The sequence below is a fragment of the Narcine bancroftii genome, chromosome 9 (assembly GCF_036971445.1).
Source record: "Narcine bancroftii isolate sNarBan1 chromosome 9, sNarBan1.hap1, whole genome shotgun sequence".
Taxonomy (NCBI): domain Eukaryota; kingdom Metazoa; phylum Chordata; class Chondrichthyes; order Torpediniformes; family Narcinidae; genus Narcine; species Narcine bancroftii.
In genome coordinates, this window is record NC_091477.1 from 13,503,063 (window position 1) to 13,530,756 (window position 27,694).

General features: G+C 39.7%; 1 long non-coding RNA gene across 3 annotated transcripts in view; it reads left to right on the forward strand.

The window, feature by feature from the left end:
- Nucleotides 1-27,694, forward strand: part of LOC138743217 (uncharacterized) — a 1,573,181-nt gene that overhangs the window by 187,830 nt on the left and 1,357,657 nt on the right. For all 3 annotated transcript variants that reach the window (XR_011344727.1, XR_011344728.1, XR_011344729.1), the window contains exon 4: nucleotides 20,324-20,373. This is a non-coding gene — a long non-coding RNA (uncharacterized lncRNA). The remainder of the gene's footprint in view (nucleotides 1-20,323; nucleotides 20,374-27,694) is intronic.

Genomic DNA, 27,694 nt, shown 5'->3' on the forward strand with positions numbered 1-27,694 from the left:
TGATTCTGCCAACATTTGTATCATTTAAATGTACATCTGATTTGCTTGCAAAGTATGGCACATCTGCTTAGGAATCCTTGCAGATGGCAGGAGAAGGTTAATCAGTTAAAAGAAGAGAGAGAACCCAAGAGGCAATTTGACATGGGAGAGAAAAGATCCAATTGTCTTGTTCCATGTCAGTATCAATGACATGAAATAAAAGAATGGGTTCTACTGAGAGAGTTTCAACAGCTGGATTCTTAATTAAAAACCAGAACAGAGTTTTGGATTATGATTCGAGTCAAATGCAATTGGCACAGGACAACGAAGACCAGTAACATCACAACGTTGAACACATGGTTGAAAGAATGATGCGGAAAAAGCCAGTTTTATTTCATCACTGAAGGGGAAAAAACTTGCTCCATTTTGGTCAGGTTGTGGCACTGCACGTACTCGTAGCAAACTGGCGCCGTCGGGGGACATCCTTGGCTCATGGTTTGAATTGAGCGTGCGCCTCAGGCAGCGTGATGACATCACCGCCCACGTGGCGGTGGTGCCCTTAAAGAGGCACACGCGGGTTTTGAATTAAACTGTCATTGAAACCCGCAATGTGGTGGTTGAGAGTCTCTTTCCTCATAGCTGCTGCTACAAGGTCTCCTTTAAATTGTGCTGGGGCCAATGTCTGCATTACTCATGCCTTTCTTCCAGTGGCTACTGATAAAACATTAAGCTAAATGTTGGGGGAGATGGTTGAGGTGAGGGACATTTCTGAAAGATAGAAGTCACATGATAGTGGGATGATAACTGGTGTGGGTCAAGAAGCGATAGCATGTAAAAATTCAAGGATGTACCTGAAAATATGGTAGAGTAGGGAAGGATGAGTAAAAAGACAACATTCATCATTTATCTTTTCATATTTCCTTCAGACATATGTCAACTCTTGAAGGAGTTCCCCAGTTATTTTTGTGGAATGAAACATGAAAGTCTGCAGATATTGTGATTGTAGTCAAAACACAAATGCTGAAGGAACTCAGCTAGTCTCATAGTGTTGATAGGAGGTAAAGATATATTATGTTTCAGGCCTGAGCCTTTCCTCAATTAAATATATCTTTACCTCCTATCAACGCTGCAAGACCAGCTGAGTTCCTCCAGCATTTCTGTGATTTGACCCCAGTTATTTTCTACAAATTATTATTTTTCACACGTCAATCAGCTCCACCCTGACTCTCCAATAATATCCCTCCTACATCAGGGGAAATTAATGGAGGCTCATTAACCAACGAACCATTATCACCTTGTCATTTCTCCTCAGTAGTGTTTTATCTGAAGACAACAGTATCCGCAGAAAGACAAATGAATTGATGGTGTAAATAGAAATAAATGATATCATATGCATGGTTGCAACATTGCTCCAGGCTTGCTGTTGAATATTAAAACGTATTTGAAAGGACAGAAGGAAGAAAGAAGCAAACACCACTTTTTGATAAAGGAAGAGATCAACAGAGGAGTGAAAAATAATTGGGCTTAGAAGATGAGGATGTCAAATTATTTTAGGGGGAGGTAAGAAATTAAGACAAAAATAACTGGTGGGAGTAGTCAATAGGCTCCTTAACACTAAGCTAAAGTTAAATGAATACATTCTGGAAGTTTGTGAGGTAGTTTTTGGATAACAAAGCATCAGTTGGTTTGGATAAAATAAGTTGTTAAAAATGGCAAAACAAGCAAGTCTGCAGACGCTGTGATTGTAGTACATGAGCAAAAGTGCTGGAGAAACTCAACAGGTCCCACAGTGACGGAGGGGTCAGACCTGAAATGTTGGTTATACTGTATATCTTTGTCTCCTATGGACACTGCAGCAGCTGCTGAATTTCTCTTGCACTTTTGTGTATTTGCTAAATGTTGCATTGATTAGGATTCAGAGAATGTAAATAAGGGCAGTTTCATGGAGGAAAACATTATAGACAATAGACAATAGGAGCTGGAGTAGGCTATTTGGCCCGTCGGGCCAGCACCGCCATTTTAGATCATGGCTGATCATTACCATCAGTACCCCTTTCCAGCCTTATCCCCATAACCCTTAACTCCGTTACCCACAAGAGTCTTATCTAACTCTCTTTTGAACATAGTCAGCGAATCCGCCTCTGCCACCCTCTGTGGCAGAGCATTCCACAGATTCACACTTCTCTGGGTAAAAAAATGCTTTCTCATCTCCGTCCTAAAGGGCCTACCCTGTATTCTTAAACTATGCCCTCTAGTCCTCGTCTCCCCCATCATTGGGATTAAGTAATCAGACTTCACCTTGTCTATCCCCCTGATGATTTTGTATACCTCAATCATGTCCCCCCTCATCCTTCTAAACTCCAATGGATACAAGTCCAGTTTTTCTAGCCTTGCTGCATATGACAACCCTGCCATCCCTGGAACTAACCTTGTAAATCTGCGCTGCACACCCTCTATAGCTAGTATGTCCTTCCTCAAGTTTGGAGACCAGAACTGGACGCAATACTCCAGGTGGGGTCTCACCAGGGCCCTGTATAACTGCAGAAGGGCATCTCTGTTCCTATACTCCAATCCTCTCTTTATGAAAGCCAACATTCCATTTGCCTTCTTCACAGCTTTCTGAACCTGCATGCTAGTCTTCAGTGACCGGTGAACAAGTACACCCAGATCCATTTGCACTTCCCCACTCCCTAGCTTGTCTCCATTTAAATAATACTCAGCTTTCCTATTACTTCCCCCAAAATGAATAACCTCACATTTGTTCACATTGAAATTCATCTTCCATTTAGCCGCCCACTCCTCCAGCCTGTCCAAGTCCCTCTGCATTTTCCTTACATCCTCCTCACACCCCACACCGCCACCCAGTTTAGTGTTATCTGCAAATTTGCTCATGTTATTTATAATCCCCTCATCCAAATCATTAACATAAATTACAAACAACTGAGGACCCAACACTGATCCCTGAGGCACTCCACTCGTCACATCCTGCCATTCTGAAAAAGACCCATTTACTCCAACCCTTTGTTTCCTATCTCTTAACCAATTTCCTATCCATGTCAGCACCTTACCTCCAATACCATGCTCCCTGATCTTGCCCACTAGACTCCCGTGTGGTACCTTATCAAAGGCCTTCTGGAAGTCCAAATACACCACATCCACTGGCTCTCCCGAGTCCACCCTCTTTGTCACATCCTCAAAAAATTCCAGAAGGTTAGTCAAGCATGACTTACCCTGAAGGAATCCATGCTGACTAGCCCTTATACTATTATTACTGACTAAGTGTTCTGCTATTTCTCCTTTTATGATGGACTCCAATATCTTCCCCACCACTGATGTCAGGCTAACCGGTCTATAATTTCCCGTTTTCTCCCTCCCTCCTTTCTTAAAAAGTGGCACCACATCAGCCACTCTCCAATCCTCAGGGACCTCCCCCGAATCTATGGAACTTTGGAAAATGTCGACCAGTGCCTCCACAATTTCCATAGCCACCTCTTTAAGCACCCTAGGATGCAGCCCATCAGGCCCTGGGGTTTTATCAGCCCTCAGTCCCAACAATTTACTCATAACCTCCTGCTTCTGGATCCGGATATCCATTAGATCCCCTACCTCCCCAGTAAAGTTCCCCAAGTCTCTTGGTACCGCATGACCACTACCCCCTAACTGACTATAACCTATATCCTCCTTGGTGAAGGCAGTTACAAAGTATTTGTTAAATTCCTCAGCCATCTCCTTCTTTCCGGTAATAATTTCACTCTTGCCCATTTTCAAAGGGCCAATTTTAGACCGAACCAATTTCTTCCTCTTCACATACTTAAAAAAGCTTTTGCTATCCTCCGCAATATTATCTGCTAATTTCCTCTCGTACTTCATTTTCCCATCTCTTATGGCTTTCTTAGTTACCCTCTGATGTTCTTTGAAGGTTTCCCAATCCTCTAATTTCCCACTCCGCTTCGCTATCTTATAATTACTCCCTTTGGACTTGATAATGCACTTGATTTCCTTAGTTAGCCAGGGCTGCCATTTGCATCTCCTAGAGACTTTCCTCCACTTTGGAATAAATTTATCCTGAATCCTGTGAAAAATGTCCATAAAAACCTGCCATTTTTCCCCAGTTGTCCTCCCAGCTAGTGTATCTTCCCATTTTATTTTGGATAGCTCCTCCCTCATAGCTGCAAAATTTCCTTTATTTAACTGAAGTACAGATGCTTCCGACTTCCTTTCCATTTCCCTTTCTAATTGCAGCTTAAAAGTAACCATACCATGGTCACTATTCCCTAATGGCTCCCCTCCATCAAGGTCACTTATTAAGTCTCCGTCGCTGCACAGCACCCAGTCCAGAATCGACTTCCCCCTGGTAGGTTCCTCCACTAGCTGTTCCAAGAAAGTATCTCGTAGACATTCTATAAACTCGCTCTCTTGTGTTCCTGCCCCCGTCTGATTATCCCAGTCCACCTTCATGTTGAAGTCCCCCATAACTACCGTATTGCTACCACTTTGACATGCCACTCTTAATTCCTGATTTATACTACTACCGATATCTGAGCTACTTTTTGAAGGCCTGTAAATGACCCCCATTATATTCCTCTTGCCCTTGCAATTTCTTAATTCAATCCAAACAGACTCTACCTCACCTGTTTCAATGTCCTTCCTTTCAAACGCCTGAATCTCATTTCTTACCAACAGAGCTACCCCACCTCCTCTTCTTAACTTTCTGTCCTTTCTAAAGGACGTGTACCCTGGAACATTTATTTCCCAATCCTGCCCTTCCCGCTGCCATGTCTCCGTTATTCCGACAATGTCATAACCTCCCATTGCCATTTGCGCCTCAAGCTCATCCATTTTATTCCTTACACTCCTTGCATTCATACACAATACCTTGATGCCATACCTCCTTTCTCCCTCCACCTTGGTTCTTGGTGCATTCGTTCTTATTCTCCTATCACTTTTAGCTCCCTTATTCCTTATTGTTTCACCGTCTATCGGAACCACCCCTATATTCTCTCTCCTATCTACTTCCCTATCAGTCCTGTTCCCTTCCCCCTGCCAAATTAGTTTAAATCAGCTCCGACAGCTTTATTAAACCTAACTGCCAGTATATTGGCCCCATTCGCATTCAGGTGTAAACCATCCCTCCTGTATAGGTCCCGTCTTCCCCAGAAGAGATCCCAATGAACTTTCATTGAAATCCTAATGAAGGGCTCTGGCCTGAAATGCTGAGCATTCTTTGTCTCCCACCAACGCTGCTCAAACCACTGAGTTCCTCCAGCAAAATGTGTTTGACGTCGCGGAACCAACCGGGGAAAAAAAGCTATTTTTGATGTGACCAGCTGCAAAGAGTCAGGCTTAATCGTGTGAAGGAATCTCTGAGCATCACAATGTGATAAAATGTTGGATTTAGTAGGGGATGTTTGAAAGTAATGTCTTAAACTTAAAGACAAACAAGGTGAGAGTGAACAACACGGTTAGCATAGCGATTAGTGCAGTGCTATTACAGTCCCAGCAACATGGATTAAAATCCTGCCCTGTCTGTAAGGAGTTTGTACATTCGCCCCGTGTCTGTGTGAATTTTATCCGGGTGCTCCAGTTTCCTCCCATCCTTCAAAATGTACGGGGTTGTATTTTTATTTGGGGTATTTGGGCACCATGAGCTCGTGGGCCATAAAGGCCTATTACTGCGCTTTGTCTAAAAAGGATAGAGATTAAAAGGCAAATGAGTAGTGACAGATAGTGAAAGAATTATGCTATAATTCTCAATTGAGAAATAAAGGCTCTATCTGCGACCAACTGAAACAAGTTATGGATAGTATCCAATGAAAATAAAAGTTAGAATGGATTGTGAAGATTAATGTTAGGATGAAAAAAAGGAACATTTTAGAAGGCTAAAAAGAATAATGAAAAAAAAGTGACTGAGGGAAAGAAAATATGCTGAGAGTACATTTGTGAAGTATGTTTGCACAAGTTGGCATAATATTGTAGAATATAGGACCTGTACTGTAATCATGCTTTATGTACCATATGGAAGAATTTCTTCTCATTAAAAAAATGATATTTTGGAATTCTCAATACTTGAGGGGTAAGTTGTAAAGACCAAAGTACCCTGGGACCAGGTTGTACCTTGCAGCAGTCAGACTGTCTCACTTGCCTTTGTGAGTGAAACACGAAAGCCTGCAGAAACTGTGATTGTAGTAAAAGTACATTGAAATGCTGGAGGAACTCAGTCGATCTTTTTCACATCCATATAACCATATAACCATTTACGGAGCGGAAACAGGCCATATTGGCCTTTCGAGTCCACACCGGTTCACTTCTTTTTTTCTTTCTTCTTCTTGTAATAAGTAATGATATTATTATGTATGAAGAAAATTAAAAACATTTTTATTTAAGTAACCATTGTCTTGTTTATCCATAGGAGACAAAAATATATTGCCAACATTTTGAGCCTGGCCCTTTTATGACACAAGCTGGAAGTGGCTTCAGGTGGCTGACAGCCTTTCTGAGAGTTTGGGCTTTCAAAGGCCTTTGTCATATTTTCTGCATGTCTCTGATGACCATGAAAACAGTTGTAAAATAATTCATAATTGAAAATGACATAAAAATTAAATTAATGGTCAGTTAAAAATCCATTCAACTGGGTTAAATGAATTAAAACAGTAATATCAATTAAAATAAAACGAAGAAAAAATATTACACCATGTAAATGAAAGTCATTGACTCAATTTGAATGAATGGTCATACAAGAAACATCACTTCAAGGTTCAAGGTTTAAGATTCAGTCATTGCCATGTAATTAAAACGGTGCAATATTACATGGAATTGGCTTTAGTCTGCCATATGGCAGACAGATCCATCATCGGCAGAAACTGCCTGAAGCGCCTTTTACAGTCAGAGATAGAGAACTAAAGGAGAATCACCCCAGAGTCACCGAGTGTCTGTGGACTCACCTCCAGACTTAAAGATTCCGGCACAGATTGAAGTCAACCGAGCCTCTGCAATAGAAATTTAGAATTTTAGAGAATGTCCAGACAAGTGGTAAATCCATAGATGAAGCAGAGTAATGGGGTCAGTTGGCCCATTCTACCCTATTTGGGATTAATTATGCCACAGTAGTGTGAAAAAAGATAACCTCATCATAGTTACACAAACAGACGACAGAAACTGAGACTTCTTCTTAAAATCTGTGAAAGCCAAATGAGTTGAATAGAAGTGTAAAACAATTGAGGGTATTGGCAAAGTATGCATTGTTTTCATTCAATTGTTGGTAACCGGTGAACCAAAATTAAATAGCTGACAGAAAGATCAGAGCAGTGAGAAGTTTTGTTTTTAATGGACTATGATTGCAAACCTGCTGCTTTAAAAGATAGCTTTAAACTAGGGGTGCTCAATCATTTTCTTTCCACTCACATACTTCCTGAAGTCATCCTTTACTAACCACAGAGCAGTAGAATATAGGACCTGTACTGTAATCATGTTTTATGGCAGTAAGGGATTATTTAGCTATACAAGCCTTTTTGGCCCACATGTCTCAGCCACCCAATTATCCCCAATTTGACATACAACCCCTGGTATGTTTTGAAGGGTGGCAGGAAATTGGACCCCACATCCTGCCCCGGTGAAACCCTATGCAGACACGGGGAGAATGTATAAACTCCTTACAGACTGCGAGGGATTTGAACCCATGTCCCGATCGCTGCCACTGTAACAGTGTTGTGTGAGCCACTACTCTAACTGTGCTGCCCTTAAGGTAGCATGTGAGTGGAAAACAAAATTTGAGAGCTACTGCTTTAAACAATGACTTTCAAAGTCTAAAGTAGGAAAAAACAAAAATAGGAAAAGGCAAGGCAGTGTAATATATGTGTATTTTCATTTACTTGATGTGATAATGACAATGGTAACTTACATATGGAGCTCTACATATATATGATTTATCTAGCTTTACATAGTGAGAACAATCTTTCCCAAGACTTAGAGGGTTCCCCATAAGCAACACACAATCTACTGGAAAAAAAAATCAGTGGGTTGAGCAGCATCAGTAGGAGAGAAAGTACTGACGACATTTCAGTCTGGAACTTTTTATCAGGACCCACTCCACCCTTTAAAAGAGTCCCCATTTCATGCCTTTGCTGGGAAAAAAAAAGTTTCTTCACATTTATTCTTCAGTCCTATTTTATTTGTTAACGGGGTACTGATTGTGGATGATCAGCCATGATCACTTTGAGCTGTCTCGAAGGGCTGAATGGCTGCACGTCTATGGAAACATTGATCATTCTATTTCTTCCACTGATCCTACTCAACGTGTTGAGTTGACCCAGCAGATTGTGTTTTGCTTCCTCTGACAATGTGCTATCCATCTCATCACTGATCAGAGTTGTTTTGCAATGGGAAATCATCCTCCCCCAGTCTTCATGTTATCAATAAACTTACTGATAACACCAGACAACTCTTTTTTTTCCAAAGGATTGCATCCTGAAAAAAATTGGGGTTGTGATAGATAACTTCAAGCTGAACTCAAAGATAATTTCAGATTTGCCCTATCATGTAGGAAGTTGGAGAAACATTGAAATAACTTTTATTGAACGTTTAATCGCATCATGACGCTGACTCATTGCGTGAGTTGAACTGACCTAAAAATGTTTTGCTGCTGATTTTTGTTTGTACTCAGCATCTGATGCCCCTCATGTCAGTGTCCAACAATATTCAGCCAAGAGTGATGGATTTCAGTTGCCCTGATAGCGATTTTCCATGGTCACAATGTACTGGTGAAAACGTTCACCATGTTCGTCACTGACTGAACGAAGATTGGCAGGGAAGACGTCCAAGTGTGAATGCAGAAAATAAATTTTCAATGACACGTTGTGCTTTATGATTTTAATACTTGAAGTAGATTTAAAATATGACAGGATATCACCAAAATAGGTTTCATATATATATATATATATATATATATATAAACAGTACATGATAGGATGATTTTTGCGTGATCAGCCCAAAAATACATAAAATATACCCAAAAGTGTTCAGGAAGAAAAATCTTTGTTGTCCAGTGTAATATCTCCAACATTAGCACTTGAACCATCAATGTGTATAACAAACTGCAAGAATTTCAGCACTGATCCCTGCAGTACTAATCATGGTTCCAATTTTAAAAAAAAACCCTCAATCGTCATTTTTTTTCTCAGATCACCAAACCAATTTTAGATTCAATTTGTAAAAGTGCCCTGGATCCAATGGGCCTTAATCTTTTGAGGAATTCCCCATGTGTGACCTTGTCCAAGGTCAAACTGAATCCCATGTGGACTACCTCAACTACACGATTCTCATTGAAAGTTAAAAACTTGGTTGAAAAATTAGTGAGGATCTCTCAGGAATAGAGCAGACTGATGATCCTTGTTTAATCCATCTCTCTCCATACATTGATCCTATCTTACAGATTTATTTTCAACAACATCTCTACCATCAAAGCTAGATTCAATTGTTTGTAATTACATGGCTTAGACCAGCTGTCCTTTTTAAAATATATTGTTCACTCTCCTCCAATCATCCAGAACCTTTTTCTGTGGCCAAAAATGGATTGAAATTTGATGTCAGAACCACAACCATATCGTTCTTTGCTTCCAAAGCAGCCTTTCATCCAGCCCTGGGTATTTCCCTCCTTCAAAACAAGCAAATTTATTACATCCCTCCTCCTTTTCAAGGGAATTTGGGGAGGAATTTTACCAACTCCCTCTATGAAATAAAATATGGTCTAGTATTTTCCACTCCTAGCCACATCTTCCCCTCTCCTCTCTCTGCCTTCTTTAGGGACCATTCTTTCCGTGACTCCCTCATTGCCCCTTCCCCCAGCACCTTCCTCTGTGGATGCAGGAAGTTCCACACTTGTGCTCACACCTCCTCTCTCACCACCAATTGGGCCCCCCAAACAGTCCTTTCAAGTGAAGCAACACTTCATTTGTGTAGCCGCAGGATATAGCTACTGCATCCTGTACTCACTTTGTGTTCTTCTCTACATGGGCACAGACTGGGAGATTGCTTCACTGAGCACTTTCATTCTGTCTGCATCAGTGACAGGGATCTACCAGTGGCCGACCATTTCAATTCTGCACTCCACTCCCATGCTCACATATCTGTCCATAGTCTCATGTGCTATACCACCAAGTGTGATATGCTGTTGAGCAGAAAGCAGACACAAAAAATAAAGACTGTTCAACAGGCTGGCCGTGAGAGTGCTGTGCAAGCTCTGAGACTGACCTCAAGGGGCCGGATCTAGCTTAGCTTTTACCCTGGAGGGTGATTGGCAGCTGTTTGGATGGGGCTTGGTCCATTCAGGTTGGCTGATTGACAGCCGGCCAGGTGTTGCCTTGTCCTCCAAAGCTCTTCTGCAGGTACACAGATTACCTCCAGTTGTAGGCTCATGGTGTATCACCACACCAAGACCACTGTAAATTGAAGGAACAACACTTGATTTTTTCATCTCAGCACTCTCCAACTGTATGGCATGATGGCATTAACATTGACTTCTCTGCTTTCTGTTAGCCTACTGTCTCTTCTCCCTCCCTTTCGCTTTGTCTTTTTTCATCCAGCTCTCCACTCCTTTACATCTCCATTCTCAGAGACATTCCCCCTAACATTGTTTGCTGGTGTGTTGTCCCTCCCTCATCCACCTATTGCCTCCTGCTTTTGGGACCTTGCTCCTCCCCCGCTCCTTCCCCTACCATTTTGTTTGGGTGCCTGTCAGCTTTTTTTCGTACCTTGATGAAGGACTCAAGCCCAAAATGTTGGCTATTTATCCTTATCTTTGCTACATAAAGTACACTGTTTGATGAGTGAAGTTTCTCCAGCATTGTGTTTTTATTTTTAATATCCTCTCTGAATTCTCCAACCATGATGCCCCTCTTTCTCGTAAATGCAGATACGAAGTATTCAGTTAAGATCTCACTCAGCTTGCCACTTCAGTTGCTTTTCTTGGTTACAATCTTGCTCCTTATATACCATTAAATGTTTTGGAATTTTCCTTAATCTTGCCCCCAGTGACATTTTACAACCCTTCATGTAACTTTTTGAAGACCCTTCCCCAAAAAACTTATTTTTTAAACAATGACATTCAGAGCCTCACCTGTTTCCAATTCCCTAGATTTGTCATAAGCTACCTTTAATTGGGCAACCCTTCGACATTCAGAGTTCCTTGGATTTTATCTTCATCCTTCAGCAACACTAATTTCCAATGAGAATTAAAGGCCTTCAATTCTCATTTTAATTTTTGAATATCTTTTTCAAGTTGTCTGGAGACTTACCAGCAAGCCATTCCACTTTTGCCAGGTCCAGTCTTACTGAAATCACCTAATTCAGGACTTTACAGTTCTCCTTCAACAATCTTAAAATTTACAGTTGTGGAGTCATGATCACTGTTTTAGAAATGTTCTCCAACTTGAACAGCTACTTTTCCAAAGACTAGATCCATAACGAAGTAATGACTCAAAAAAACTTCCCTGGTCAGAATTCAGCCTCCTCTAAGCCTTTCACACTGTATCAAACCCAGTTAATATATTTGAAGTGAAATGCCTGATGAATATTACCCTTTTGTTTTTCTACTTCTGTGTTGTACACCGCCAAGGAAGTGATCACCCCTTTGCCGTTTCTAAGCTTTACCCTTATGGTCTCAACTTTGCAGATGACTCACTCTGCCGCTTCTTCTTTTATATTGTCCCTGTCCCGCGTAAAGATTCTTGATATTAGCATGTTGAATTATGAGACCTGCCTATCATTCAACCATGTCTCTGTGAGAGCTATAATCTCATATTCTTGGTTCATCAGCTTTTCCTGTCAGGCTGTATTCATTAAAATAGGTACAATCCCACCTTCTATTTCTCCCATTTACCTAGAGAGTTTATTCATCTATTTTAAATATTCCTTTTATCAGACGCTCTCAGTGAATTAACAAGGGGTGATACCCTGCAATCATCAATTCACCATTCCTTTCGCTTTCAATGAAGGAACTTTTGAAATGTAATCCCTTTATTACAGTCCTGATCAGCTATCCAAGAAAATTAGCCTGTGTAACTTGGGGCGTAAACCCAGTAAAGTGTGCAAACTGGCTAAAATGGTCTTCACTTAGCAATGATTTACAATGTATTAAGCGAGCCTGAATGAGTGAGATATAGACAGAGAAATGCCTTTGGATTTACAGTTTTTAATGTCTTGGCAGAAAGAACCCTTATCAGCAGCTCTGCAAAGTGGAATTGACTGAATTCCAGAAAGTTTGATAAAAATCTTCAGGCAACAGTGATTCCAATTTAAGGCTTGGTCTGTGCTTCAGAGCAGCAAAGTAATGGAAGCAGCCAGCAGCTTTCCTACCTCAGTGCCTCGTGACTTCTGGGAAGGCTCTCCGTCCCTGTGAAACTGGTGCAAACTCTTTTCACACTCATCGAAAGATCACCATTGTTTAAGGATCAAGAGATGAAAGTGATGCAGATGTTTGCAAAGATGGTTGCAGTTCAGCCATTGCAATGCCAACAATTCTCTAACCTCCAGGGAAGGGAATTAAAACATGATCACAGAGTAGAAGGAAATTAAGCTCATCAAGTCCGTACCCACGAGTCCCACTTCTCCATATTCACCTTCCTCTCATTACAGATTTAGCACACCTCCACATATAGTAGTGGTAATTCTGCCTCGCCTGCAGGAAAAAAAGAATCTCATGTATGTATTCTGACAATAAATCTGAAATTTAATACAATAAATTTAAATGATCATCTACTGAAGGATCCACATGCACAATTGCCTCCACGAAAAACATGAATGTGAGGTCATGTTACTGGTATATAAGACCTTGGTTGTACCTCACTTGGAATATTAAGTTCAGTTCTTGTCAGGAAAGATGTGGATGCTGGAGAGTGGATGCAGAAGAGATTTACTAGGATATTGCCTGCCTTGGAGAACATGCCATAGGTTAGAGGATAGGTTTAGTGAACTTGTTTTTTTTCCTTGAATTAATGGATGAGGGGGTGAGCTGATAGAGCAGTACAAGATGACTGTTTGGAAGGCCAGTCTTCTTTTTCCCCCAGGGTTGAACTGGCTAACATAAGGGGCCATAGTTTTAAAGTGCTTGGGTGTAAGTACAAGGGGGATGCAAGAGGTAAGGTTTGCCCACAGAGAGAGGTGGGTTCATGGAATGCTAGCAATGGTGGTAGAGGCAAGTACAATAGAGGTGATTCGATAGGTAGATGGAACTGAGAAAAATGAAGGGTTATACAGCAAGGAAATTCAGGGCAGTTTGTGTGGGTTATTAGGTTGGCACAACATTGTGGGCCAAAAGGCCTCTCCTGTGCTGTAGATTCCTATGTTCTAAATTCTTTGTGAACCCTACATCTGGCAACCACCACCAGCATAGATTTTTCTGACATCAGTGGCAGTCTATGAATTTTAACTTTTGCTCTCAATCCTTTTCAAAATTTTCATTCAGCATTTATAACCTCCCTGTGCAGCCTGAAATAAAATAAAATCTGAAAATAAAATTCCTGCTCTTCTGAGTAGATGAATAGAAATCTCAGCAAAAAAAAACTACTGAGCCTGCTAAATAAAATTATGAGAGGCAGAGATAGGGGAGAGAGCCAAATGTCTGTTTTCCATGATAGGGATGTCTATAAATGAGGACATCGATTTAAGTTGAGAGGGGGATGGTTTCAAGGGGATCTGAGGGGTAAATTTTTCACACACAGAATAATTGGTATCTGGAATGAGCTGCCAAAGGAGGCAAGGACATTGAAAAAGCATCAGATACTTGAATGAGCAAGGCATAGAGTGAGGAGGAATTAATGAGGGATATGGGATTAGTATACATTAGCATGATGGTTAATGTAGACATGGTGCATTGAAGGGCCTGTTTTTATGCTACACGATTTTATGACTCTGTCTCCTGGTTCCTGGTAAATTTATCTATTATAACCCAATTTTTCTGTTCTTCTGTAAGGTGTTGGTGATATGGGGGGAGGGGTGGGGGGGTGTTGAACACCAATTTAAATGTGACAGCTTTGGGCAGTGTGGCGTAGATAAAATCTCACACTCGACAGGAGGGAGAACTAACGCTTTTATTAGCTTACAACACAGGTAGGGTTCATGAACAGGGTTCAGAGGGGTTCTGGGTTTAGACGGGAAACCAGGGTTATATACGGGCCCCCGGGGGTGGAGCCGGGAGGCAGGACCAGTCGTTAGTACAGCACACTTCTAGTGAATCCCAGTTCACTACAGGTAGCACAATGGATCCGCTATTATAGCTGCTGCTCCTGGCTTCAAGTCTGACCTCTGAATTGTCTGCATGGATGTGCACATTCTTCTTGTTTCTGCATGGGTTTTGACACGCATGTGTTCTGGTTTCCTCCCAAGTACCAAAGACATGCTGGATAGTAGGTTAATAAGCCACTGTAAATTTCCCCTGGTGTGTTGGTGGGTGCTAAAATCTGGAGGAAATTGTGGAGAATAAAATGGGATGTGCAAGGAGAATAAAAGAGATTTGCTGATGCTGGAATCTGGAACAAAACACAATCTACTGGAAGAACTAGTAAAACCAGAGAACTAAAACTCGGAGGCACAGTTAGCTTAGCAGTTGGAACAGTGCTATAACAGCTCCAGTAACCTGGGATCGAATCTGGTATTGTCTGTTAGGAGTTTCTATGTACATCCTGTGATCTGCATGGAATTCCTCTGGGTGCTCTGGTTTCCACCCACCCTTCAAAACATATGGGGGTTGAAGGTTAATTGGGTACATTTGAGCACCATTGGCTTGTGAGCTGAAAGGGTCAGTCACTGTGCTGTATGTCTCTTCTTTGGCTTGGCTTCGCGGATGAAGATTTATGGAGGGGGTAAAAAGTCCACGTCAGCTGCAGGCTCGTTTGTGGCTGACAAGTCCGATTAAACCCAAATGATCAAACAGCAACTGTGGGAGAAAAAGCATGGATAATGTTGGCCATGTTTTCTATCCCATTGATGCTACTTGACCAAAGGACATTGGAACAGAAAAGGGCTATTCAGACCCACAATTTAGTCATGAGCTGATCCATTTTCCCTTTCAGTCCTACTGCCTGGCCTTCTCCCCATAACATTTGATGCCCTGGTTAATCAACAATCAAGAACCAGCAGATTGTTATTTTTTGCTTTGGCACAAATGGGTGATTTAAATTCTCGTGAGTCACTATTTCAGAGCACCTTTCCCGGACCCAACACACGAATGACATCGTGAAGAAAACACGTCAGCATTTCACCTTTCTCAGGGTCCTCGATATCGAGAACCTTGGCAAACTTCTGCAGCTGCTGCCCGGCTGCATCACAGCCTAGAATAGGGACACCAATATCTCTGAGCGGAAAGTCCTGCAAAAGGTAATGGACACAGCCCAGTACATCATTGGCAAACACTCCCCACTATCCAGAAAATGTACAGGGAACGCTGCCATCAGACAGCAGCAGCAATCATCAAATATTCACATCACTGAGGACATACTCTGTTCTCGCTGCTGCCATTAGGAAACATGTATAGGTGCCACAAGATTTGCTTCCACTAGGTTCAGAAACAATTGCTACCCCTCCACCATCAGATTCCTCAACAACAAACTCAATCAGCGACTCATAAAGGACATTTACTTTACATTATTTATCATTGAATATTTATTTTCATTATTGCACAGTTTCTTTACATTTCTTTCTTTGATTCAATTTCTTTCTTTGTATATCTTTTTTTGAGTAGTTAGTTATAAATAGAAATTCTGCCTTCTTCTTGGGGTTTTATGTGATGTTATGTATGTTCTCTGGCAATAAATCTGAACCTATTACTTTGAAGTTCAGAAATGTTCCTGGATTGATTATTGACACACTCAGTGGGCTGAATTAAATTTTCTTTGTTGCATGATGTTATCATTTTTGAGCAACATGGATGCATCGCCTAAATATTACGAAACATGTGTTTACATGTGCATTTTGTGTGTGTGTGTGTGAGAGAGAGACAGAGACAGAGAGAGGCCCATGCTTTCATGAGATACATTTTGAACATGAGTGGAGGTAAATTTAGGGGAGATATCAGAGGTAAATTCTTCACTCAGAGATTGGTGGATGTCTGGAATGCATTGCAAGGGGTGGTGTGGAGGCTTATACAATAGGGTCAAAGGACTCTCAGAGAGGCACATGGATAAAAAAAACTTAGTGTTATGGGTGTTCAGGAGGGAAAGATTAGATCGTTGTGTAGTAGGCTTCCATAGGTCAGCACAACATTGTGGGCTGCAGGTCCTGTCATGTGCTGTAATGGTCTATGTTCTATTTTTATCTTTTTCATGAAGTGCCTGTATCCCAACCCCCATCCTCCCCACTTCTCCTTGTCCCTTTCTTTCTGGAAAGAACCTATTATTTCCTGTTAAATATTTTGATTAATTCAAAGAGAACAAAGATCCATTTTATTTTGAATGGTCTTCTACTTTTAAAAAATTGCAGTGGCTTGCTTAACTCCAGAGTATATACCCTTTCATTATTGATTTGTCATCTGGTGGAGGTACCTATTTACAACTTGGAGCTTCAAAACGTTTCAGTACATGCTCAAATTACACTTGACCCTTTTTCCATCCATATTCCAGGTGAAACAATCCAATATTTGAATCTTTCTTAATGAACATAAAGCATGTATCAACCCAGCAGATTTATGTTATTCCTATCCAAATCTCTTCACCTTTTTCCCTCTTTTCCCATTTTACTCTGAAATAGAACATATGTTGTAGAATATAGCACAGGAACGGAATCTTTAGCCCATCATGCCCAAGTTGACATGATGCCAATTTAAACTAATCCCTTCCATTGCTATCTGTTCATCTGCCTGCCTAACAATGTATATCTTCCAATAAATCCAATCTCTTCAGTTCGCAAAAAAAATGTGTACCCTCTTCCACGATAGCAATCACGAGAGACTTTACTGCAGAGTATAATTGACTTGAATGGAGAATTGCCATTTACCCTTGTAATTTTCGGTGGATTTGGAAGATGGCTATTGGTAATATACTGTGTTGTCTACCTTGTTTTTTTTCTTTCATTAATGACCTGATTGTTTATATTTGGGGAATGAATTGGTGATTTATAGATGGTACCAATAAATATGAGAAAGCTTGAACAGTAAATGGTATGCAGCTACAAGCAGATCAAGATTTGCTGGATATTGTGCTCAGTTTGATTTACTAGTATGTGGTCAGATTAAATGCCACAGAAAAATAATTAAACCCAGAAGTGAAAAAAAAATCTGGATCTTTTAGTTTATTAACTTCCAAAGATGCATGCTCAATGGCATGAAGCCACACGTAAAGCAAACAGATCAGAGAGTAATTTATTCTAAAGCAAAGCATTCTGATTTATCTTTGCACAAAACCTTGGTTAAGCTTCAGTTAGTTACTGAGTGCAGTTTTGATCTTTTCATTTAGGATTCTGATGTATTTGTAAAAGGTTCAGTGGGTGGAAAGTTGCCAACTGAAGGGAGGGGTGTGATTAAGTAGGCTTGCATTGTAATGTCAAATTGAGTGGGTTGAGGTATAGAGTTTGGTGGAGGGCCTTTGGTCAGGATCAAAGCTGGGTGTTAGAAAAATCATAAGATCATTAAAACACTGGAGCAGAATTAGGCCATTCAGCCCATCAAGTCTGCAACAGCATTCCATCATGGTTGATTTACTATCCTTTTCAACCCCTTTATCCTGCCCTCTCCCTGTAACCTTTAGTCACTTTTACACAGCTGCTGAGAAGCAGGAAATCTTCTGCTCCATTGGCAGTGTAAAGATGTCATCATGGAATTTATTTGTTAAATTCCATCCTGTAATTTTTCCATCAAGACCCCTACACATTTTTATGGAACGACTGCAGTCTAAATTATGTGCAGGCACTCAATAAGAAACTGGGTTAATGACTACGACGTCCGTCCGCCCCCCCATCGCCCCCCCCCCGACAAATTCTGTATCACAGGAAGCCATGTAGAAATGCTTCCTGTGTAAATGGCCACTCCAGAGGTAAGTATGCAAATTTTGGAATGGAATTTTTCTTTTATTTCTGTGTAAAAAAAATCACGTTTGATTCTTTTCCGAATCAAGTCCTCTATCCTAAATATACTCAGTGACGTGGCCTTAACACAGCCAGCAGCGGCAATGAATTCAGAGTTTTGCCACACTGTAGATAAAGAAATTCCTTAGTTTTGTTCTAAAGATACATTTGTATATTCTAATCAGCAGACACATGATGATAAGTGTGTTTCTAACTTAAAGGGCATTACCTTTCAGGGAATTACCACTGTGTTCATGACAATGAGTTCATTGGCACACTCTACAATTCTGACTCTACAGCTGAACAGGTTCTTTGTTAAATAAGTTATTAAAAAAAAAACAATAGTAATTGAATTAAAGAGTTTATAAATGCAAAACAAAAGAATTGAGTCTCAACAAAGGAAAGTATGAAGGCACACTATTACATGAATGACTCATTTGGTTGATCAGCGTATTTTGAGAAGGTAGTATCCTCTGGATGAGAAAACTTCTCATGGCATTAGTGCATCGTACTCAAGAGGACCAAAAGGAAATTCTGCATTTTGAGCATAATATGTTTCCTGATCTTAAACTTGAACTGACACCTTTAATCAGTTTCAAATTAAATCCTGTTGCATGTTGCACAACTGGGGTATATCATAACTTTCTGGTATTGTGTGTTGTCTACTTAATGGCAAAAAAAAAATCTCCAGGTCCTAAAGGATCAATTGCCCACTTAAATGAGTCTTACTGAATCCAAAGGAATATCTAGCTCAGAACTATAATTTAATTCACAGATGCAGGTCCTGCTGGCACACAAACCTGTGCCACCCAAATTCACTCATGCAACCAATCAACCTACAAAGCCCCTATTTATTTGAAATGTTAGAGGAAACCAGAGCACCTGGAGGAAAACAGGGAGCACAAACTGGTTACAGATAGCACTACAACACTAATTTCATGAATGCAAAGTAAAGGATAGACGGCAGCAGGACATGGACATTTTCCACAAAGAACCATTTAATAACACCAATTGAGAATTGTATAATTAATGGTGCAAGTGAATGCAATGAGGCATTGGACATGATAAGGCTGGAAGGATGTACAAGATTAATTTGTGTACTACATTAGTTTCACTGTAATTAAAGCAGTTTAAATCACAGACGAGGAAAAAGAAAGAATTCCCTAACACCTGAAAGCCCAAATTTTGCAGACAGTAGCTCTCCACAGTACCATGAACAAAGTCTGCTCCAATTTTGTAGAAGCCTTCCAGACGCCGCAGTGAAAAGGTCGGGATATATTGCCTCAATGGGAGGTGCTTGTTGAGGGGTTTGGGTGTGATTGAGAGAGGGGAAGAGCAGAACAAACCTGACCCATAAACCTGCTGAAAGGATCTTTGATAGCCATGTCCACTCTGCCTTCAGATGTCACTGAATGATTTAACAATCTAACAGTAAATTAAAAAGCTATTACAACATATGATTTATTAAAAGAAAAATATTACTTTTAAACATTTCAAAACATTCAAATAAACTGAAAGAATTAAAAGTTAATTTGAAATCAACACCTTCATCTCAAGCCACATTTGTGGTGGATCAATAGAGCATAATACAGTAATTCAAGCAACTGGCAGCCTCAAGCAACCCCCCAAAAAAAAGGAAAATAAATAAGGAAAAAATATGAAAGATTAGTATTGGCGCATCTTCTGTTAGTTTTCCATTCATGCAACATGCAGTCTTAAGCAATCAGGAAATTCACTTATCCGACATCTACTAGACTCCGTAGGTGCCAGATACGAGGGATTTTACTGCATTGCTGCTTTATGAAGGATTCATGGTCTGGTGTTGGTTTGTACATGTAGTGAAGTTTCTTTTAAGGCTATAAGTTCTACTCACATTAAATGGACAATGTTTGTGTGTGGCCTTCTCAGAGTAGTGCAAAGGGGTATGCACCAATTTCTTGCCCATTCATGCATTCTGAGAAGTCCAGTGGTGAATGCGATTGGAAGTTATCACAGATGTCTTTCCGGGAGTTTGCACCTTCTGAGTTTATTCATGCATGTCCAGAAATCTCAAACTTCTGAACATATGCACAAGGAAATTGCTATAAATTTAAGTCAATTATCCAGCAGCTTCAGCTACTATAAATGCATGTCATTTATTTTATAAGTTGCATTCCAAAGGAACTCACATTTGACAGAATGTGTTGATATGGAAGCAACAGAGCATTACAATGCAATTTTGTATGCTTCCTTCATGCTGGTGTCAGGCTGTACATGGAGGTGAGTGCTAAGTAACATGGATCCATTCTTTCTCTTTCAGGTTTCCCAGACGCTGAAACACTTGGTCTCCACATGTAGTCTGACTTTGATGTAAGTGCTGGAACTGAAAAGTATTAAAAGAATCACAATACTACCGGATATAATGCTGATTTGATAGGTGGGAAACTTGGAGCTAGCTGAAGTGGGAATATATAATTTGTATCACTCTTTGGCATCCACTTCCATCAACATTTTTAAAGAAATGTGCCAGTTTTATTTCAAAGTATGGAATTTTGATTTTTCTTTGCTTCCATTCAAGCTTTGCTGACATCCTAATATCCATACAGTAACAGTATTGAATTTAAATTTTAAGTTTAAATTTAGACATACAGCACGGTAACAGGCCCTTTTGGCCAATGAGTCCAAGCTGCCGCCGGTATGTTTTGAATGGTGGGAGGAAACAGGAGTACCTGTGGAAAACCCATGCAGACACGGGGAGAATGTACAAACTCCTTACAGACATCATGGGTTTCGAACCCCAGTCCCAACTGCTGGAGCTGTAACAACATTGCACTAACCATGCCGCCATTGATACCAAGAATGATCTCTGAGCTGGTTTAACACAGAGGTGAGGAGGAACTGCTTCTCTCAGAGAGCAGTAAATTTGTGATGTCCTCTGCCAAATGAAGCAGTAGACGCTGCTTCATTAAATATATTTAAAACACAGATCGATAGACTTTTGAATAATAGGGGGCGGCACATTTAACATAGCGGTTAGAGCAATGCAGTTACAGCAGGTTCAAATACAGTACTGTCTGTAAGGAACTTGTATGTTCTCCCCATGACTGCATGGATTTCCTCTGGGTATTCCAGTTTCCTTCAAACTGTTGTAAGTTAATTAGGTGCAGTTGGGCAACACAGGCTGATGGGCCAGAAAAGCCTGATTCCATCATGATTGTGTAATTTTTTTTTTTCAAAAAATCAAAGCTGGTGGATAAATGAAGCAGGTGGATGAATGGAGCTGAGCCCATGGTCAGAAGCTCAATGGGCCAAATACACAACTTCTAGTACTGTTCCTTATGTTCTCTTGTTCAATACAGTTATCCAAATCTGAATTGTATGTTACAGCATCCTGAATTGTTACATTAATTGAATTTTATCATTGGTTGTTGAGATTGAAACACTATTCTGCAAATTTAATATGTGCCCCGAGGACTGATCCACAAAGTATAACCAAGTATTTTATCTGTGCAAGGTTAAGAGAAAGAGCAAGTTACAAAGTTGAGCTGCACAATGACACTGCATTCGAACTGTCAACTCTGTACCTTACTGTAATCCACTAATGTCCTCAACAATGTGGCAACTCAGAAGTGTTAATGTGTTGCACAGGTGTAAATTCTAAGATCTAAGGGGTCTCGTAGTGGCCAAAATATAGGCACAATCGAAGTTCTGATGACGAGTCTTCAATCTGAAGTGCTAAACACTGTTTCTCTTTCTGCTGCCAAAACTGATGAGCGTTTTTCTGTTTTTATTTGGGTTTCTAGCATTTGTCGGGTTTGGATTTTCATGGCACGAGCAACTTAAATTTTGCCCCAAAGTCAGTGAAAATAGCTTTATCAAAAATTTCGTGACCTGTTGGTGAAGGCTCATGAGAGAATTTGTTTGATAAATAATTATTATTGAGTGTTTCACGATCGCCTTACAACACTCAGTTCTGCTAGTGGAAAGAACACAGTAAAGCATGGCTGTAAAGACAGAACTGCTTCGTCAAATTCCGTTCACTGAGACTGAAAAATATTCAGACAAGATTCTTGAGATCCATTTGGCTATATTAACATGTGGAAAATTAAATAGATGAAACCCTCTTTAGGAGTGGATCTGCTCCAATTTTTGTCACCAACTTATAAAACCTTATCATACTTAATTCTGAATGCTTTTCTTTTCATGTTTTCATTTCTTAAGACACAATTATCCATAGTCTTGATATAATAGAGCCACAACCATATCAGCATGGCAGTAATGGTCCTTCCATCCATAAAGAATACTGATGAAATAATACCATGTGAGCTTCTCACGCTGAGTCCCACCTCATGTCTCCTGACGAAGCCCGGACTCTCTGATGAAATCATCTTTATTTTTAACAAAACTATTGTGACTGAGTACATTTTTACATGTATCATGCAAAATTTTTGGGTGACAATAATAGATAACTACCCAGGATATTGGTTCATGATATTATCCACCTGTAATTAGAGCCATTTGAAGGGGTGTTGGATTATTTCTGCAGGCCTTAGGAGAGCAGAATTATTGTCCAGGGCCCACACACACAAAAAAAATTCATGGACACTACTCCCTGAGATAACCCCTCTCCACAACCCACCACTGTCTCTTCCAAATCCCTATATTTTTCCCCAAACTATATACATCTGTGAAATCGCCGAGGTGAGCTAACATGGGGTAATTGTCAGTCGAAATGCAGATTAAATCTCAAAATTGAGAGACCCACTTTGGTGCTGCATATGGGATCCTATCACCTTTCCATTGCCCAAACTTTGTAATCAATTCTCTCAATATTGAAAGCATGACCAAAAATACTTTTTTTCCCCAAGGGGAAAAATATACGCTTGCAGCGGCCGGCAGCGCGCTCAGGCAGGCGACGGCCGTCGAACACGGTGATCAAGCAAACAGCACACGGGATGATCACCACCTGCTCTCATAGGCCACAGGAATGGCAGTCAGATCGGCCAAACACCACCAGCAGATCGCAGGGGCGGGGGGTCCTATCCAGGCCTGCTCAAGCCCGTGGTGACGTGGTTGGCTGCCTATAAACAGGCAGAGCTGCAGTCCAGTGAAGTCAATATTGATTACACTCCCTTTCATGTGAGAGTCTTCTTTCCTTAACCTCAAGCTATAACCATAGTGTCCCCGTTACATGCTAATGAATGGCCATCGACCTGGAACGCTAACTTTGTTTCTCTCTCCACAGGTGTGGCCTGACCTACTGAGAATTTTCAGCATTTCTTCTTTAATTTGTGAAAGGGAATTATTTTACCTTCATAAATTTTTTCTGTTTGATGCATTTTGTAACTCCACTATTATTTATTCAGCGAGAAATTCTGTTCCAATATTAGATGATCACTGTGACAGAATTTCCTGCTGAATTCAAAAATGTTTGGTCTTAAATGAGGTTCCTTGGCTTCTAAATGTTACCACCTGTGGGTGTAGAAGCCTTGGGGATACACTGCAAGTTATTAACAGAGTAATTGATAGCTGGCAATGTGCATTAACTTGGAACCTAATTGAAAGATTCAAAGAATGTACATGTTCAAAATGCAATACCTGGGAATTGGAGATCACTTTCAAATGGAACACTTCAGATGGTTGATTTACAAAAAGAAAATGGATTACTAAGAATGATTATCATGTAACTTAATTGCACAGCTTTTCATCTTTCCCTTCTGTGGCCTCTCCCTGTTAAGGATCATAATTGATTAAGCTGTCTAATTATTGGTATAGGAGGATGTAAGAGTGGGATTTGAATGGGACCCTCCTCCTCCTCACAACACATATTTTCTGCATGTCACTTTCCAACAGTCTATAAGTAATGGAAGTGATGGTAGTTGTAACATCTTTTTCCTTCTATTGCTGAATTTGAAGACATCCTGCAGGTCACTGATTTGAATAGTAATCTTGAAAAATGATTTAGTTTTCATCTGATAGGCCAATCTTTATTGTGCAATATATGAAAATGTTTAGAGAATCTTTGAATACTGCACAATCTGACAAATTTCTCCAGCACTTCTGTGTATTGTTACCACAATCAAAGTGTCTGCAGACTTTTGGTTTAACTCCAGAACTTCACACTCTCTCCACAAACACAGTCTCTCCAGAAACAGACTCACTCGAGAAACAGACTATCTCCAGAAAAAGGTTCACTCAAGAAACATCGTAACGTAAGAATCAGAAGAACTCCATAAACATAATCACTCCAGAAACTGACTCATTCCAGAAGTGCAATTGAAGAGAATATTCAGTGCTGAAAATAATGGAATTTGACGAGTTAGAAATGTTCAGCAGGTCAGGTTGTATCTGTGCAATTAAACAGTGGACCTTTTAGGGATAAAATACAAAAGTCTTCAGAAGTAAAAACATAATCCTAGAGAAACTCAGCAGGTCAGTGTACTTTATATGGCAAAGGTAAAAAAACATAAGCAATGTAATAGGCTTGAGCCTTGTGGTGATATGTATATACTGCCCACCAACTGATGACTTTGCTCCCTAGTAGCTTTTCCCCTTGTGACATGGCCATAAAAGTGGACCACCCCCCAACCCCCATCCATTCATTCATTCAGCGCATGGAGTTGGGCCAGCTACAATCTAAAGTGTATTAAAGCCTATCATCCCCCTTTGGAGTCGTAGATAGAGCGTATCAAGCCCTTCATCGTGGTATGAATGAAATGTAGTCAGTCACCTGAACAAAATGGGGGGGGGGAGGTAAAGATGGAGGAGCACAGGCCCACAGGCAGGAGGTAATAGGTGAATAAAGGAGGGAGGGGAGGGATCTATGAATGGAAAAGTTGACACTTCAATTAACTTAAAATAATTAGAAATGAAACATGTTTTAATATGGATGAAAACTGTGGAACCCTGTTTGGCACTGGCTTTAATTCTGAACAACAGTCTATCGCCACTGCATGACGCCTGCCATCAAGCCAAGTGTGTGTCCAAATGACTAGCTCATCCTGGAACCCATGGGATCACATCTTTTGGGCCAGCCTATCACATGAACTTTCTCAGAGATCTTGCTAAAGTTCATGCAGACAACATCTGATGCTCTGCTTTTGATCACCTCTTCAAAAAAAAACTCGGCCAAGTTCTTGAGGCACAATTATCCTCTCTCAAAACCACGATGGTTATCCCATATTAGTCCCTGCCCTTCTAAATGCGGATAGATTGTATCTGTCAGAATCCTCTCCAATACCTTTCCTACCACTGATGTTAGGCTCATCAATCAAATGAGAAAATGAGATTTTTTTTCCCTTGAGCTCTCACTGGACTTCACTGGAATTGTCAATGACTGAGCAATTAGGTGGGCTGGAGAATTAAAGCAAAGGGCATTTTCAAATCTTTTTGGTCCAAGTGGAAATAATCTGGCGTGTCTAATTTAGAGAGAACAATTCTGAGGACTGAATGCAATACACTGAACTGGAAAGTGCACAATTGAAAGTCATATTTGTACGTCTAGATGGAAGAAAGGGAAGAGATTGAGACTAATTTTGCACTTCTATTGGCAATTGTCCCATTGCAGCTTGCCCCAATGAGATCATTAGGTTGCTTGAGAAGCTGTTGTGAAGTAGCTGTGAACCAGAACACTACGGTGTGTGTCAAAAGGTGCTCAAATGGGAAAAGACAGACAGATATTTCCAATGGTAGTTAAGGTGGAAGATATTAGAGTGAAATTGAAGGTGAGAACAAGGAAAGCTCTGGCCCTGTGGACTTAAAAATGGTGGGTGAAAGCTCAAGAACCACTTCATTCAAGATGCCAGACATTCTCTCCCTTGTCACCACTCTGATCTCATTCAGCCCAGAGGAGATTTTTTCCTCACTGTTTTCTCCAGTTTCACCTAAAAAAAATGGCTGAGTCATATCACTGAGAGGTCAAAGTTACTAACGGAGAGATTTTTGCTGATTGTGCCATGCTCAGTGACTGGCCTTGGGTGTAAGCATGTGCTTGCAAGGTTACTGTCAGGTGAGTTAGTCTTCCAATCTGGCAACCTTCTGACTAATAACATGGAAAAGTATCGGCAAATATCCATGTGAATGCATGCGAAAGGTGAGGATGATCATTTTTTCTTATTGAATACTGAAAGAAAAGTCAGCAGGTTTGAGTACAATGTGTATTTTACTTTGGATTGAGGAGTGGATGGAATGTTTTAATTTGCTGTTTTCTCTGCCTTTGTGGTAAAATATTTAGACTGCCTGACATAATATTTCTCATTGAACATCTTGAGAAAGAGGAGATTCATACTTGTGTAGCCATGTTGTCACCAGAGTCCTTAAATTTTTAAAATTTCTTTCTTGAGTGCCTTGATAGATTCGCAAATGGAACCTGTCTGAAACCTTTGTTATGAAGAATGTAGTTCACCGATAATACTTAATTAGAAAGCATTTTTAACAGCAAGGTAGACTGAAAAAGAATGCAGGGAGATAAGAATAATATGCAGATTTGGAAAAAAAAACGTAGCCAGTTCAAATCAGAGATGTAATAATGCATCACCATCTGGAAGAGGGGGAAGAGATATTCAGTGTTTCTGAAAGGATGACTTCTTTGAACAGAATGGAGAAGTGGATATGTATATTTATTCATCCATGGGATGTTGGCACTAGTGAGACCAAGATTTACTAACCATCTCTACCAACTGACTTGTATTTTGAAGGTTGCAAATAATCAACCAATGAAGTGGGGGGGGGGGGGTGGAGAGTTGATCTTAAGGTGCGGATTTGATATTTAAAATATTGTAAGACTTGGAAATTGGATTCACATTTAGGAATGGCAAGATGGAATATATCCCTTTAGAGAAAATTGCATATAATTTGAGAAATTAACATCCTATTTGTGAATTTGGTGCAAGTATACACAAATATTAATTACAAATATGTAGAAATATTCTCTCAACATCTTGAGTCCTGTGTTATCCTTCTTCCTTAAAATGAAATGACTATAAAAATCTGCTTAATTCTAATGCGTTGGAATATGAGGCTCCAGGCAATCAAATTTAGCTTACTATTTCTTATTTATTTTTTAATTACAACTTTCTTTTACTATAAATAAATAAACAAATAGATGTGTGTATAAATTTATATATGAATAAAGAAACAAATAAATAAATAAATAGATATATAGACAAATAAATAGATGTATATATAATTAAATAAAAATACAAATAAATAGATATGATTGATATAAATAAATAAATTGGATGTATATTTGCACATAAATATACAAATAAATGTATCAATAAATGTACATATAAATAAAAATATAAATATATATAAATAAATAAATATACAGATTGATGAATATACAAATAAATAAACAAAAAAGTGTATAGATAAATATACAAATAACTAAATATACAAACAAATAAATATACAAATAAATAGATAGATATATGTGTAGCTATATAAATATATAAAAAAAATAAATGGAGATATGTGTAGATATATAAAGATAAAAATAAATAAATAAACAAGTCTGTAGATAGATAAATATAAATGAATATAAAAATAATAAATAAATAAATAAATAAATAGGTTTATGTGTAGATTTATAATCACAAAGATAAATATATAAATAAATAGATAGATTTGTGTGTATATGTATAAATTCAAAAATAAATAAATAAATTGATATAGGTGTATATATATATAT